This window comes from Pipra filicauda, unplaced genomic scaffold (assembly GCF_003945595.2).
Source record: "Pipra filicauda isolate LSUMZ 115617 unplaced genomic scaffold, ASM394559v2 scaffold348_size1222971_pilon, whole genome shotgun sequence".
Taxonomy (NCBI): Eukaryota; Metazoa; Chordata; class Aves; order Passeriformes; family Pipridae; genus Pipra; species Pipra filicauda.
In genome coordinates, this window is record NW_024104474.1 from 997,625 (window position 1) to 1,013,432 (window position 15,808).

Sequence of the window (15,808 nt, forward strand, 5' to 3'; positions counted from 1 at the left end):
AACTATTGGATTATATATTAGGCAAGCTTGAGTTTGTTGAAGGTTTCTGTGTAATGAGGTTATTTTACCTCTTGATACAACAAATCTAATTTTCCATGTTTATTATGACATCTTATTAAACCGCTGCAGAGGAGGAACATTAGGCACACATTTTAGAGAGGAACATTAGAGGCTCGAAGTCCAAGGTAATTTAAAAAGGAACATCAAGTATTCCTTTATGACATTATTATTTTTAATCCATTTGCTAGCAAAAAATAAAACAAAATAAAAATAAAAAAGGGGAAAAAAAGAGCTGGTAGCTAATACTTCAGCTACAGTAAATACATCTTGATATTCATGTTGAGTTTTAAAGACTGATATTTTTTTGTTTGTTTGTTTTTCAACTCTAAAATCCCTGTCTTTAATATTAGCAAGTCACAAAGTAGTCATGATCACAGGTTTTCCTTTTGTGTGTGTGTCCGGCAGTGCTACCCAGAGAGGCTGTTCCATTACTTTGGGGCACTTTGATTTAAACTGAAACGAAAACTATAAGTGAAAACAAGGGGTATGAACAGTGAAACAAGGTAGTTTTATAACACATGATGATGCTTTATTTTTTTTAATTTAAAATTTATGGATATGAAATGTTGGTTTTACTGCTCAAGGAGGAAGGAGAAATGAAAAGAGAGTTTTCGTGTAGGCACCAGGTTGGGACAAATCATGTGCTTCTGCTGAACAAAAAAAAATGAAGGCTGAAACACATAAAGAATCTTACACGTCAAACTTGCATTGCTTGAACTAAAACAAAGCAACAATGGGAAAAAAACCCCACAACCAACCAAAAACACCCACAAAAAAACCCCAAAGCCAAAAAATCCGATGCAAACTGTATTCTCCAATTAGAAATTGTAAAAGCCCAATCTCAGTGTACAACCAACTGACCACATGCAGAGATAATCTTGCATCCTTAGTTTCTGCATTTCCATTGATAGGCTTAGAGTCCAGGTAGTATGTGAAGTATCTCAGACCATTTCTGTTCTGACTCCAAGAAAAAAAATCACCATTATTAGAGATGTGTGAAACCACTAACAGAAATTTGGGCCTCATTGCCTAGTTCTGAATTTTCATGTTTTGTGTCACAGACGATACAAACATCTACATCTGCAAGGATGTAAAAAGTTCAACGTTAAGTAAACACTAAGAAATGTCTGACTAACTCAGAATAAGTTACATGTTTCTACACTGTAAGCATTGATTAATCACTTGAAATGTTTGTTCTTTTTTTCAGTGTTCATCCCTTAGAAAAAAAAGCATTCCGTGTGCAATTTTCCATTTTTCCATAAGAAATCTTGCTGCTTGCATAAAGCAGTTTCCAGTGTCACACCTGGAGCAGCAACTTTCCATTTTTTACTTTTCATTCACTAAAGGTTAATAGAAAGTAATGCATTATTCTAATTAATGTTTCATTATTTTTTCTTTTTTTTTTTAACTTAAAATTTATGGATATGAAATGTTGGTTTTACTGCTCAGAACATGAACACATTAAAATACAGATGGTGACGTGTGCATAAAACCACATAATGCTGGACAAGCCCTGATATTCTTTTATCAAGCAACCTTCAGAACCTACTTAAAAGCAAAAGGACTAAATGAAATATGGCCAAAAGGTCAAGTTGTGAAAAATTATATATATTCTAGCCTACGTACAATTGTATGTGCAACTTTACGCTGTTTCAGCATGCAAGGCAGAAAAAAAAATTGAATATGTTTTCTATTGGCATGGATTTAGCAAAAATCCCCACACAAAGCAAAATATCTCTAGTGACACATAGAACTAAAGCCTTTATACACTAGGTCAAATTCCATGAGGGGATACAAGAAAATTTGCCTGCTGTTAGAGCCAGTGGGAACAAAGAAAATAAAGCCAAATGCTACTGAAAACAAACTTTTCAGTGGCAAGACTTAATACTAAAGCATTTATAACAATCGTTTCCATGCAACTACCTAAGATGCGGCAAAATTATCGGGGCGGCAAAAAAAATACCCTCCCTTTTCCAGGAACTTATAAAATATCTTCAAACAACTGTTAGGCTGTCTCATAAAAATAACCTGGAGATCAAAATGCTGCCAGTGACCTGCGGAGCAGCCAGGCACGGCAATCCTGGCTGCCAGCAACCTGCCAGCTCCCTTTCCCTGGAGAAGCCTGGCCAGACCTGCCATCTTCAGAGTTGGAATGCATCAGAACATGCTTGGAGCTCATTCTATAGCTCTGGGTCATTTCCTTCTAATTTTCGTTCTCTCCACCTCCCTTAAAACGCAGTTGAACAACTCTGCTGCACACCAGCATCACTCTACCCTCCACTTTTCCCAGCCTTTCTGATAAAGAAAAGGAATTGCTTGACATCTGTATTTTAGCTCAGACTCGTTAAAAACAGAGAGAGTGATTGTGGACAGCTGCTGGAAAAAAAAGCTGATGCTTCCTCACTGGCATTTGTCCTGGCAAACTCTCTGCACTGAAGATAAACCACAGACAAGCACCAGCCATTGGATCCATCACTCACAAACTGGAAGAGGTGGATTTTTTTATCCTGCAAGTCTCTTACGCGCAGTCTGGAATTCATACAGCATTTTGCAAGGCACAAAACTATCACCTATAAAGTAAACACCCCATAGAAGCCTCAGGGAATCCAAGCTCTTCCTCCATTCACAACTTTTCCAGCACACCCCTCAAAATGAACTGGGGACATTTCCAGACATCTCTTCATAGAGTCCCTAATCTGCCCTGGCAATACAGTGGTGACAGGATATTGTCCTAAAATCTCCTAAGGAGCAAGGAAAAAAAGTGGTTTTCAATTGGCAATGAACAAAGCTGCAGAGCTGCTGGTTGTTTGTCATCTCTAGTGTCAGATCCTTGAGGGTTTTTTTCTGTACAATTTGATTTATTCATTCTATTTCTGTGTGTCATGTTTCTACAAGCCTCATTACACGGCTACGGAAAAAATACTGCAGATGAATTTTTGTTATCTGAAAAATGAGAATGCTTCCCATGCTAAATGGTTCAAGGTTTGTTAGGTAGGAAAGTCATTATGTAAAAAGAACTCTCGTGCAAGAAACTGCAGCTTTTTGACACCATGTTCTTGAACTTCTCCAGCTAATAAAGGATTCTACATAATGATATCAAGCCCGCACATTCCTTTGGCAAAACATAAATAAGCAAAGAAAGGACACGTAAGGAAATTTTCCTTGAAATACAAATGTATAAAAGCAATTGAATTATTTGACCTTTGAGCTTCTTATTTCTTTTTTAACTCCTCAAAGGACTGCCTTAAAATTAAATCTTTAATGCTGACTGAAGTAAGGATGATTACAGTTTATAATACAGAGTACTCCTGTGTGTCTGGTCTTGAAGTGTTTTTGAAGCCCACACCCAAAGCGAAGTATATGCTATAGAACTTACAAGTCCATATCACATTTCATAGGTACATTCTCAGATTCCTGGCAGCCAATTTTTTGTGCCTGAAGAAAGGAATAAAATTAATTTCTTCTTGTGACTAACTCTGAATTGTGAGCTGAGCATACAATGCAACTCACAGAGGCACAGAGATCTGTTGCTATTCATGCTTGTCAGTGCATACGCACATACAGCTGCCTTAACTCATGACTAAACCAAGCCTATTAACTAATGGCCATTCTAAGACAATTCCTGCTTCAGGTTTTTATGCAAAAGGAGGAGGCTAAAAAATTTCTTTCCAGGAGCAAACTAGAAAAAGCCCTTAAAATTACAAACATGCCTCTCTGTTGACCCTCGAGCCTGTGTCATCAGCATTGAGGGAGAAGGAAGACTGAGTCCTGCTCTTAATATGCTTTTCCTTTCACATTATACCTGCTGGTCATTTGCAGAAGTAATAGATATTTTGGTGTCTACCCAGCTATACTGTAACCCACCCTGCATTAACAGAAACCAGTGAGCCTTTTAGTCAAATGCTAGTTCATTGCTACAACATGTCTCTTCACTAACTTTAATATCATACATTTTTAGGCAAACAGCACACACCTACTCAATCCTGATGTTAAACTCTCGGATTTATAAGCACGTATAAATAAATGTGCATATAAAAAATATATTTGAGTAATCTGTACATTTTTCTGTGACAGATATACATACCAGTTTTGTTAGAACTTAAGTTCATGATGCAACAAGCATTGCTGGTTTTCTCTCCCTTTGCTTAGTGAGTAGATATTTTATTAAAATGTTCTTTTTTATGTTCTGGGGATATGACCTTGGTTGTGTTTAGTGATGAGTTCTTGCAGGTTAAGAAAAGCCTTTTATTCCAAAACACCATACGAAATCTCCTTACCTACAAGGAGAAAGTGTCCTATATTCCTGTATGATAAAAATAACTCCACATTTGTGCTTTGTGAAGCATTAGCAAAGCTGAAGTTACTCAAAATCCTGTATTCAGTGTTCTCCTCAACCTTTTTGAATCAGAGAGAATGAAAGAGAGAGATACCCAGAAGGGCAAACAGAAATCTGTGCTAGAAATCTGTCACCAGGACTGCAGGCTTTGCTACAAACAGCACAGCAGTCAGCACTGTGGGCAGCCAAAAGAGCAAGCAAGGTCATTCAGGAAACTGCCACCACAGACCTAAAAGCTGCTAGGAAAAATATAGGAATTGTAGCAAGTACATTTAAATAACACAGAGGTCATGGCACAGCCTGTTACAAAGCACCAGGACTGACACTCCATCAGGGTTTGGTTTAGTCACTACTGAAGGGGCTCAAGAGATTTGTGCATTTCCTTCTTTGCAGAAGCTGCTCATTCATCTACACGTAAAAAATGCTGAGTTTTATATCACGTTGCTACACAGGGGGGCCACGATCTCAGCCACCACCACAACAAAACAAAAAGTTATTTCTCCTGTCATCTTTATCTCGCTCATAAAAGCGACACTTCCTTTGAGAGTGGGGCACGTGAGAATATAACACACGTATTTGGGTTTGGGAGAAAGTAAACAGATGGTTCCTCCAAAGAGAAATAGAAGAATATGGGACATTGTAAAAAAGTTCCTCATTTGTAGTTCTGCACATACTCTGTAGACAAGAGTAAAGGGCATGTATATGAGTTGTTTTTCTTCCTTGGCATAAATCCAGCAGTACCGAGGGAGCTGGGAACTCTCCCAGTCACAAGAGATGAATGTAAGCAATTCAACGGTTGTGATTTCTGAGGAACTCTGTATTTCCCTCTTTTGCTGGGGGAATTTGATCTTAAAATCGCATGGAACTCCATCAGCAAAGACCTCTTGCTGCTTATTGGTGCGGAGAAAATGAGGAAAGGAGAGTATTATCCCCTAGCCATGATATACAGAGGTGTTTGCAGACCTTCAGTCTCAAAAGGTGTGTGACAAAGCAGCACAGTTCAGGCCTTTCCAGCAGAGCAGAGAAAAACTATAGGGCTTTTCAAGTGAAAAGCCCTGACATGAGGCCAGGTGAGTCCTAAATTGGGACTTAGCCTTGATCTTATGCAGCTACAGAAAGGCAAAGACTATTTATGGTTTATTGAGACACCAGGTCCTTCTCTGCCTACGTAGACAGAGCAACTGAATAGGATGGTGGTCGTGGGCCCACATTAACTAAACCAGAAGATACAAGGCCCTTCTCAGCTCTAACTTGGTGATAAGAGCTGTCTGATTTTGAGATTACCACTACTTTTTCCCCTTAACAGGTGGTAACTCTAAAATCCTTCAAAATTTTATCTTTTCTCTACTGTTCAAATAACTCTGGAGCTGTTACTAATGGAGAGAGAGAAGATTAGAAAAAGGCAAAAGAGCTGCAACCAGTGGCTTTTAATACTGAGGCTCATGACCATCAGTCTTTCAATCAGTCTTTTCATGACCACTAATTAACAAGTACTGAGTGTCTGGATTTCTTGTTAATGAAACAGGTGTGCAAGAGTTTAGTAAGATATTACCTGAAACATTTGTTTGCTTTTCTTTCTCAGTTGCTGACGGAGATGCTGAGCTGACAGCTGCTGACAAACGAGCCTCTGTCAATTTGAATTAATCAAATTTTCACACAGATAACTGAAGGCTTCCGTAAAAGCTGTTCAAAAGAAGAATTTCCAAAACAGAAAACTAGGTTATTTTAATTTGTATAATTTCACTGAATAAATGTGATTATTCAACATTTTTTAATTTTGATACTGCATTCCATTAATAATTTTAATGGAATAAAATTATTCCTATAATACTATATATTATAGTATTTTCTCCATTTATTAAGCATACATATTTCCTTCAATTCATTTATTTGTTCTAATATACTGATATTATATTACCTGTGTATACTTCATTTAATTTACCTATTTTTACTTTTCTGTTTGCTGACATTAATGCAGTTCATGAGGTACATCTCAGAAAGTCTTTGTTAAAAAATGTGATGTCGTGGTTTTAGTCTAGAGATGCAAAAAAAAAATGAGAAGGAAAAAAATTGAATTAGAAGGTAGATGGATTTTCTCCTTTTTTTCCCCTAAATTCAGAACCTGAAGAAATCCCCCATTTAAAGTACCTTTCACTCACAGCATTTTAAAAAAAAAAAAAGGTCATCCTTAAGAGATAATTTTTGCTTTGCACTTTGTATCTACTTCTAAATGCTTTCCATCTGACAAGCATTTCAAGTGAGTTCAGCTACTGATTTTTGATCTTGCACTTTGAAATACCTGATTCAAACACCCCCACACCTCTGTCTGCAAAGGAGTAATGATCACTGGAACTACAGATCAGGGACTGAAATTTTATGCAGCTCAGATACATTTTCAGATGTTGGCATATACCAAATGACACTGGCATAACAAGTGGTTTAACAATCTGGAGACGCAGGTTTTTTCGAGAAAGATCTAAAAGGTGATGCTATTTTTATAAGTCATAGCAGCTGAGCTGCTGTAGGGGATACCTTCTGGAATGGCGCTATCAAACCGGGATACAACTGGATGACTAGTGTCTTATCTTTTGTCTGAAATATCTTACTGTATAACTCATTATTTGAGAAGTATGTTGAAAACTTTTCTGCCTCTGAAAAAGTGATCTCCCTTACTTCCTTAGCCTTCCCATTCTTTCATGCTAATGACTGAAGAACCAGATATTCTACTAAAGACAATTGAGTTGAGCCGTCAGCATTTAATGCAATTGTATTTTCTTGAGATGCATAATAAAATTCTAAAACATAATGTATTGCCCCCATCCCATTACATCCAGGATGAATTTTGAAGCCTAACTTTGACACTGGACCAGAAGTGAATGTATGCCAACTGCAGAAATAGCTCATTAGTTTCATATGAAAGCTTTGTTCAGACATTACTTCTCTGTATTTGCAGATGTATTCACTGATAGGATCTAGAAGGTGCTAATACAGTCATTGCCTACTAGAAATATGATTAATCCTAACAACAAAGTTGTAGTGGGACACACAGGGCTCCTTGGAATTTTCCCAGTGACAAAGACAGCCACGGTCTCACCTGACTGTGCATGACAGGTAGCCCCGGGTCAACAGGATGATGGTTGATGGGTAGAAGTGGAGCTGTCATTGACCTACCAATCCCAATGGAATGGGTTGTACAGCTGCACAAAATCCAGATCTGCTGCTTCAAGGAGCTCAAAAATATAACCTGAAAGAGAAACAAACAAAAGTGTTGCATAAAATGATCTGAAAGTTTCTCCGTTCATTTGGTGTGCAGAAAGTATCGGAGTGATGCCCATTCAAGGCTGAATGTCTTCACCTGTCTTCATACACTAATTTTTAAATAATGGATTTGACCACAATGTCTACCACCCTCAGGAGCCAGGAGGCTCAGAAACACAGGAGAGTCAAAACCAGTGAGAAGAAATTACTCTCTGAGGGTCTCTGCTTGGTCTTGGAGGAATGGGACGTTACTCCAGAACGTGTCAGAAAATGAGCAAAGAAAATAAAACTACACATTACGATGTTAACTGGTGTTAAATCCAGGGACACTCATGAGGGAGATCTGAGTTCTCCTCCTGACAAAAGCTCTTGTGCAGGTTTTGGTTCACTGTATAAGGAAGGGTAAAGATAACAGCAATTTCCTTGATTCAGCACAATAACATGCCCATTTCCTCATTGCCCATAGGAACAGATTCTCTTTTTCCCCTAACCATTATCTGCCTTCAGCAGAGATAAAAACACATAGCAAGCAAGTGTACACAAAGTAGCAGCACCACCAGTCACGGACTGAAGTGGAAGAAAATAAAAATGATGCTTTCAGTATGAAGAGCAGGCTTCAAAAAATAGGGGTTTGCTTTTGAAAACAGCTAACATCTCTGTGTAAGAAAACCAGGTCTGGAGAATTTCAATCTCTTGAAGATCCAAGCTTCGTAATTTATTAGAGCAAAATTGTTTTTTTTTCCTTCTTAAGTTGGCATAAATCAAAATTTAAATTAATCTATTCAATTATTTCCATTGTCAGCTTGTCAGGTTAGCTTAGAGATCAAGCTTAGTTTTCAAATTAACTATTTTTGTTGATTTATAGCAGAGGTGAAGGAATAAGAAGCAAAGAATATTTTTATGTAGCTTATAAATTGAAAAGAAAAAAAAAGAAATATTTGCAGTTTAGTTTTGACCATTTTATTTTTTTACTTCTGTAACTATGGCTGGGATAAGAAACATGGTGAGGAAGTGCTAAAATGTTGCAAAAATTCTTAGCTGAAACAGTTAGGAATCTGATTCTGTCATTGTTCTCATTGATCTGTGCAATTATCTCACAGAATGATAACAGGAATAAACCTTAGGTAATACCTAAATTTTGGATGTTCACCTGAAAGGCACCAGTTAACCTTCTGCAGCACAGCACATTGATGTCCTGATTCAAGACGAGAACACTAACTGGGAAAGCATTTTGGCCATATTTTTCACATACATAACTTGCACATTATTTGTTCAAAACCTGTGACTGAGAAGCAAGTGATATGTACTGGAAAGCAATAGGAAAGGAAGTCTCACCTGAGCCCTCCCTCTTCCAGGAACAGCCAGCCCTTTTCCCAGCAAAATTCTCAGAGCTTCAGACAGATTTTAAGCAAGAATATGAGGTTACATGTTATCTGGAGATGCAGTCTCAGATTTTAAGACTGAAAGGTTCAAGTTGTTTATAAGACATTGTATGTAAAAATAGCAACCCTCAATTATAGCACGTGCATTAGAGACATTTTTTCCTAATAAATCTTTTAAATGTCTAGTTTCAGATGGGAACACTGTCAAATTTGATTGAGTCCATGTATTATTTTTTGTACTGTCTTACCTGATCACCACAAATAGAATAAACCAAATTTCTCCTCAACTTTTAGCCAAGCTGCATTCAGTTCCACATAAGCAAAGCCCACCGCATGAATACTTTTGAGTGTATACACACTGTTAATCTTGAATCAAACCAGAAGGTTCTCAACCTACTTCATTCTGTATTTTATTCCTTCTCTGCCACATTCAGGAGCAAGAATTGCCCTTCCACAAGTGGTGGAAGCCATGCTGTGGGTGGGTAAGATGATTTGTGGACCTGGATCTGCGGGCATTTTTCAATATTTTGAAATTAGAGATATGTTTTAAATACTATGTGTTTGCTTTCCATACATATACATACTATGTGTATGTATTTTAAAGGTCACATAAAAAAAGATTAGGCAAAATGAAGGCAACTTTTTAGAAGAAGAAGATGTCAAACTGTCCTCAGAATTTTTTTAAAAAGAGAGTGTCATTTTCTTCTTCAGCGTAATATACCATAATTAACCCAATAATATAAACTAGCCCTGCAAGTCACACGATTTAACCCCTAAGTCTAAGTATCATTCTTGCTGCTTTAAAGAGTGAAACAAGAAAGACACTCAGGTAAAAATGAAATATAATAATGAAGTACAACGTGTATGAACAACAATAGTTGTTTCAGAACTCCTTTTAGCAGCTGAAGGGAAAATAAGGCACAGGTTTCTACACATCTCTGGCACTTCTGGGAACGACTGTAGATTTTGTGGCAGCCCTGTCTGCAGTATTATCAAGAGCACCAGTGACAATTAAAAACCAGTTCGTGTACTTATGTCCTCTTGTAGCGGCAGCACATCTGGGGACAGATGTGGAAGCCAAGCTCTGTCCCTGGATTTTGAGCCAGAATTGCTGTGTGGGTTTCAGTGCATCAGCACTTTACCCATTTTGCATGGAAACCACACCAAACGGGGCCCCGAAGGGTCAAAAAGTTCAGCCACAGGTCTCAAAGGAATCTGAATATGGGAATCATTTCCTGTTTCAGGTTTGCCTTTTGAGGATGCTTCACCACAAGCATATATTTATAGTTCCCCGGTTTTACAAACTTGCTTATTCTAGTGGAACATCACCGAAAACAACAGTTTAATTTAACATCTCTGTTTATCATAGACTTAGCTGTGTTACAAGACCTTTCCAATTTCAAACTGAGTGAAACAAATAAAACATAGGTGCCAGGTTCATTAGCATTTAATGAATAACAAATTAACTTGCCCCTGCTAGTAATCTGAACTTGTCTTACTCCTGAGTTTTTCCAATTATGTTATCTTCTTTCATGCAAATTAAAGGACTACACAAGCACAATTAGATGTGGCAGTTACAAACAACTAGGAAAGAGTTCAACAAAATAAATTATAAAACTCTTCTTTATTCCAGGGGAGCATGTATCAATTCAGATAACTGGCAGCTCTCTTCAGCTTTTATCTATTCCAACCCAGACAGGAAATAACTATTAAGTTTGTGTTCCGTGTGAAAATAAGCTATGACTTGTTCCTCCCCTCTTTCATTCTCTCTCCTTTCCCACTGTTTATGAACTCAGTTTCTTAATATTAAACTGATGCATGGCCTAATTCCTCTCTTTGACTCAGATCTGCTCACTAGGGTCCATAAATACAGATTCCTTTGCTGATCTTAAAGAATTCTTTCTTTATGACATTATTTGTCTAAAGACATTCAACATTTTTCTTGAATTCCAGTTTTCCCTCAGCACCCTGCTACAGGGGAGCAGAAAGCCACACCATAGGGAAGCTTTAGACTTAGATTTTTTTTCCATTACAAAAGTAATTTGATGGTATTTTTCTCTAAAATCTTGTTCTATCTGTTGGGAGGAATGGAAATACAACAGACTTGCTGTTGCATAATTTTGGCTGTCGTTTTTGAATGACGTTTTAATTATTAATGTCTACAAAAGAAAACAAACTTCTAAAACATAGTGTTCCAAAATGTCTCTTTGTTCTTAAGAAGCCAGTTACTGCTCTTGACATTTATCTTCCTCTAATACAAGAAAAAAACCCAAAATTCTTTGAATTAGCAAAAAGCATTGCTTCAAAATAACAGTTATAAAACACTTTAGTAACAAAATGCTCATTTAGGTTTAACAGCAAACTTTTTCAAGTAAATCTAAGTAATTTAGTCAAAATTCACTGCTGTTGTCCCCTTGCTAGGGGAGATAAAGCATTTGCTTCTCCTATGTTAAATCATATTTAACAACATCTGGATGATGTTGTTTGGCACCTTTGAAAATAAGAGTATCCAACGGCCTGAACCACTAAACAGATAAAGGGGACACGTGCTGAACTGATGCTTCTTTTTCTCTTTGCATCTTTTTCTTAAACTATTCTGCCTATAGAGCTCATGAACTAATTTGTAGGGCGAGGTTTAATTCACAATGTTTAGCAGCTGGCACCTACACAGACAGAGTTTGTGTACAGCCAGAGGAGAAGAGTGCAAAGCAGAAGCTTCAAAAAAATACATCATGGGCCTGCTCACCACCCACAGTTTTACTTGGCAAAGCTCAGCTGCTGCTCCCCATGACTTGTTAATGAAGACACAGCTGGTAAAACATTCCACCTAAGCAGAAAATGGGAGCTCTTAAAACAAGTTAATGAGAACAATGTGAAAGACTAAGTTGCAGACTACACTGAGGGCGGAACAATTAGAAAACCAAACAATACCTGTGAAGTTTCAGGAAAGCAAGAGGATCAAAAATTGCTTTTTGGCAGTTCCATGCAGTGGTAACACAGTACACCTCTACTTAGCTCAAAGATTAGAATAATCCACTTAACTGGAGCAAACCCGAGAAACATCCCTCCATGAGCCACTTATTTTTGTCTAGTAAAATTTGTCTTACAAAGGTTACAAAAATTATGCTCAGATACCCTAAAAATCAGTTGGGTTCTTATTCTATTCTGTCAGGGAGACTGGTGATTATTTGTATGCTCTTCTGACAGTGACCTCTGCGAAAAAGCTGACTATGACCAGCAAATCTTGGTAATTTTGGGGGAGTAAATTCGACTTCCACAGCCAAGTAACTTTAGAAGCAAAAGTCAAGGTATTTGGTGTCTGGAGCTTAGCTGACCAATGGCAAGGCAGCGCTGACCTTCTCCTGAGGCATTAATATAGGCCACAGATTAAACTAATGCATGAGACAATGCTACTGGCTCCTTCTTGCTCCCTAGAAATCAAGCAAAATAAATGAACTTGTTTTGTACCCCCTGGAGCATGTTCCGGATAAGTAAGTGACAGACAGTGCCAGCGCAAGGAAAGCAGGTTGAGTTGACGTGGAATTAATCTTTAAATGAAGTGGATATAGAATCCCTTTCCTTCCTAAGCACCATTTGTCAGCAGTAGTCACTGGTATAACCAGGGGTAACCAGGCCATAAAAGAAGCTTTGAGTTCTTTGGGGAAGCATTTCATCAGACAATCTCACAGCAGTTCACTCCACTTCTGCCTTGCACTTAAATGCGCATTTAGGACAGTGCTACATTCATTATAATTTCTAAGCCAGTATGGAAAGTGATTTCACAGCAGGAAGAAAACTGTGGAATCTGCAATCCAGTGCAGCAACACATCGAGCTGCCGGTGCTTCCCCCCCCACACCCCATAATAATATCTCATTTACTTTTATGCTCTAAGGTTGAACAAGAACAGATGTGAGATGTTGTGATCACTGCTTTTTCTGCAAGGAGAATAGTTTAACGGTTCTGTATCGCAGGCAACAGCTTCCCATGTTTATTTCTCTGATCTCCTCAAGGTTGCAAACTATCGAAGTCAAAAAAAAAAAATGCATTTTGATGTCTACAGCATTCTTCACAGTTTTTTGTTTTGCACCAATTAGCAAAAGCAGCAAGTTTTTGTCTTGATTTTTTTAAGTGTAAATTGGAGCATTGGCAGCATAGGAAACTCCATGGGCAGACAAGTAAGCTTTGGGGCTTTTTAATATTAATAAAGGAGCCTGCAAAAGTTTTGAGCCACACAGGATGTAAAAGATTGAAAGCACATTTCAAATGAGGACAGTAACAAAACCACTTCTAGACTAAATGAATAAATTGAAACAAAGCATGATGTGTGTGTGTGTGTGTGTCGGGAGGGGTCCTTTAAGCTGTCACTGCAGGAAACCTCTGAAAAGGGAACACAGAAGGATAATACAGACTCAAATAGCACTTTCCTGGCATCAGTCACATCAGTTGTGCTGCTTATTGTATCTTAGAGAGGAAGAACCAGCCATAAGGACATTCACCCATGAGTGTTTTTTTAAGAGTTACACACATCTTCAAGCCCACCTTCCAAGACTGGATGAAATTTCTAGTTCAGTGTATTAACATCTCTCTCCCTGCCAACTACTACAGGCAATACCCAGCACCTTAAAACCTGCTCATATCAGTATTACCTTGAACACTGAACACTTGCTTTGTGTCTCATTTTATCTGCAAAAGCACAAAAGCTCCAATCTAGACTTGCATGCTTCGCCCATTCCCAAAGTTTGTTTCATTAAACTTCAGCCACACGGTGTAAATATGAGCTGCACCCTCACTAACAGCCCACTGGGGGTAAATCAGCGCCCAGAGGGCAGAAACAAGATCTCACTCATCATAACTCAGCGCAGAAAGCATCAAATCTGGGTGTGCAATGCTAGTTCTCAGTGCCTCGTTTCAGAACTGAATTGAGTCAATCACAGTCAATAAAATACAAAGTACAAGGGCAGAACACCCTCGACTTTTTGCCCTCTCTCTACCAACGGTTGACTTGCTAGGAAGCTCTGCTCATGCTGAAGCCTGTTATCCTGTTATCTAGGCACAGGAATCACATCTACGGGATTGTCAGCTTTACTTTTAAATGTATTTGTCATTCTCAGTAATCAGGACAAAATTATGAATTGTGAAATGTTTCTAACAGCATGTTTCCGCTTTCAGTTTAGTTGATAACGTTGACTTCGGTTTAATTTAGTACAGCCGAAGTTACATCTCAGATTCCCTCTCAGTGACTAAAGTCACGCTGCTTCTGCTCTGATTGCCCATCCATATTCTCCACCACAGCGCTGCACTTTTAGCACGTTCTTTTTCTTGTGTCACATTGATTTACAGCTTACTTTGGGAAATGCTCACACTTCAACATTTTGATTAAATTACAGGCTCGATTCAGATATATTCCTCATCCAGAAATTCTCTTGGCTTCAGTAGGAATTTGCATGTGTAAGGAATGCAGAAGTAGACCACATTCATAATCAACACAAAGAAAAATATCACAGCCCTTCTACTGGCCATTTGCCTTATTTTTATCCAATTCTAACAGAATAAACTGATGGAATTTTTTTTTTTTACCAGTTCACTTAAGTTCTGTTAAGTGCAGTCTTGCACATTTGAATAGTTTCATTAAGTGTTTGGGGGAATATCACACAAATACATTCATTTTCTCTGGAAGTGTAAAGGATTATCTTTTCTGTTCTACTGTTTTGCACAACTGTTTATAATAACGATATATTTCATTGTACTGTCCTATTTATGACATCTCTTTGTTCTTTCTGTGTTCTTTTGAGAAAAATACCTTCATATAATTTTCACTTTTACATACATTGAATATGGTTTATGTGTCCATTCCAGGGGGACCTTTGCCCTTCATGACTCAGACTTGATGGAGTTTTGTTTTCCTTCAAGATAGACAACATGCAGTCATTCAGCCAACAATCAGTAACAGAATTAAAGGCAAGAATAATTAAAAACTCACATGAAAATAAATGGAATAATTGGCATCTCATAGGAACACTTTGGATTTGCTTTCCCTGAAATTTTTTTCTGATTAGAAATCTCTCCTTGTCACCAGCTCTCTCTAGAGATTTTAGATTTGTGTGAGCAGATATGGATATTTGTGCCTGCAAGTGGGAAAAGTGGGAGTATAGTGGTCTCTGCATCCGTATTATTCACCCAGCATGCCCAATGATAAGTTATCTGATTTCAATACAACAATTCACAGAGGTTTTGGCTGTTTAAAGCCACGTGTATTTTCCTATTTTCATGCATACCAAAAGCACTGTATCCAAAAGAGAGCACTGACAGTTTATGTCTCCATTCTTTTGCTATTTTATATTCTAATAATTTATTGCTCACGTAAAGCACGAGGATGCAATTCTGAGGATGGAAAAGGGTAAAGGAAGGCAAGTTACATTTCTACAGAAGAGCTTTTATCGTGCTATGTGCCAAATCCCAGTCAAATGGAATCCCCTCTCCACTTTCTGATGTGGGCAGGCAGTGACTGGCATTCACTGCCCCAGCCATGTCAGCTGCTTGGTGGGTGCTGCTGGCCCTTTTCTGGCTGTTCAGACAGCTGATGCCTTCAAAGTAATTAACACCATTTTCCTGAATACCAGGGAGGATTTAGAAACTCAGTTGGCTGCAAGCACCATGGTTTTGATGAGCAGAACTCAGCTTTGAGGCAGAAATTCCACAAACGCACCGCTAATCTATTTTTCCCTTTGTTTTATCTTCCTGTAAAGAATTTCATAGCACCAGATGCTGTTT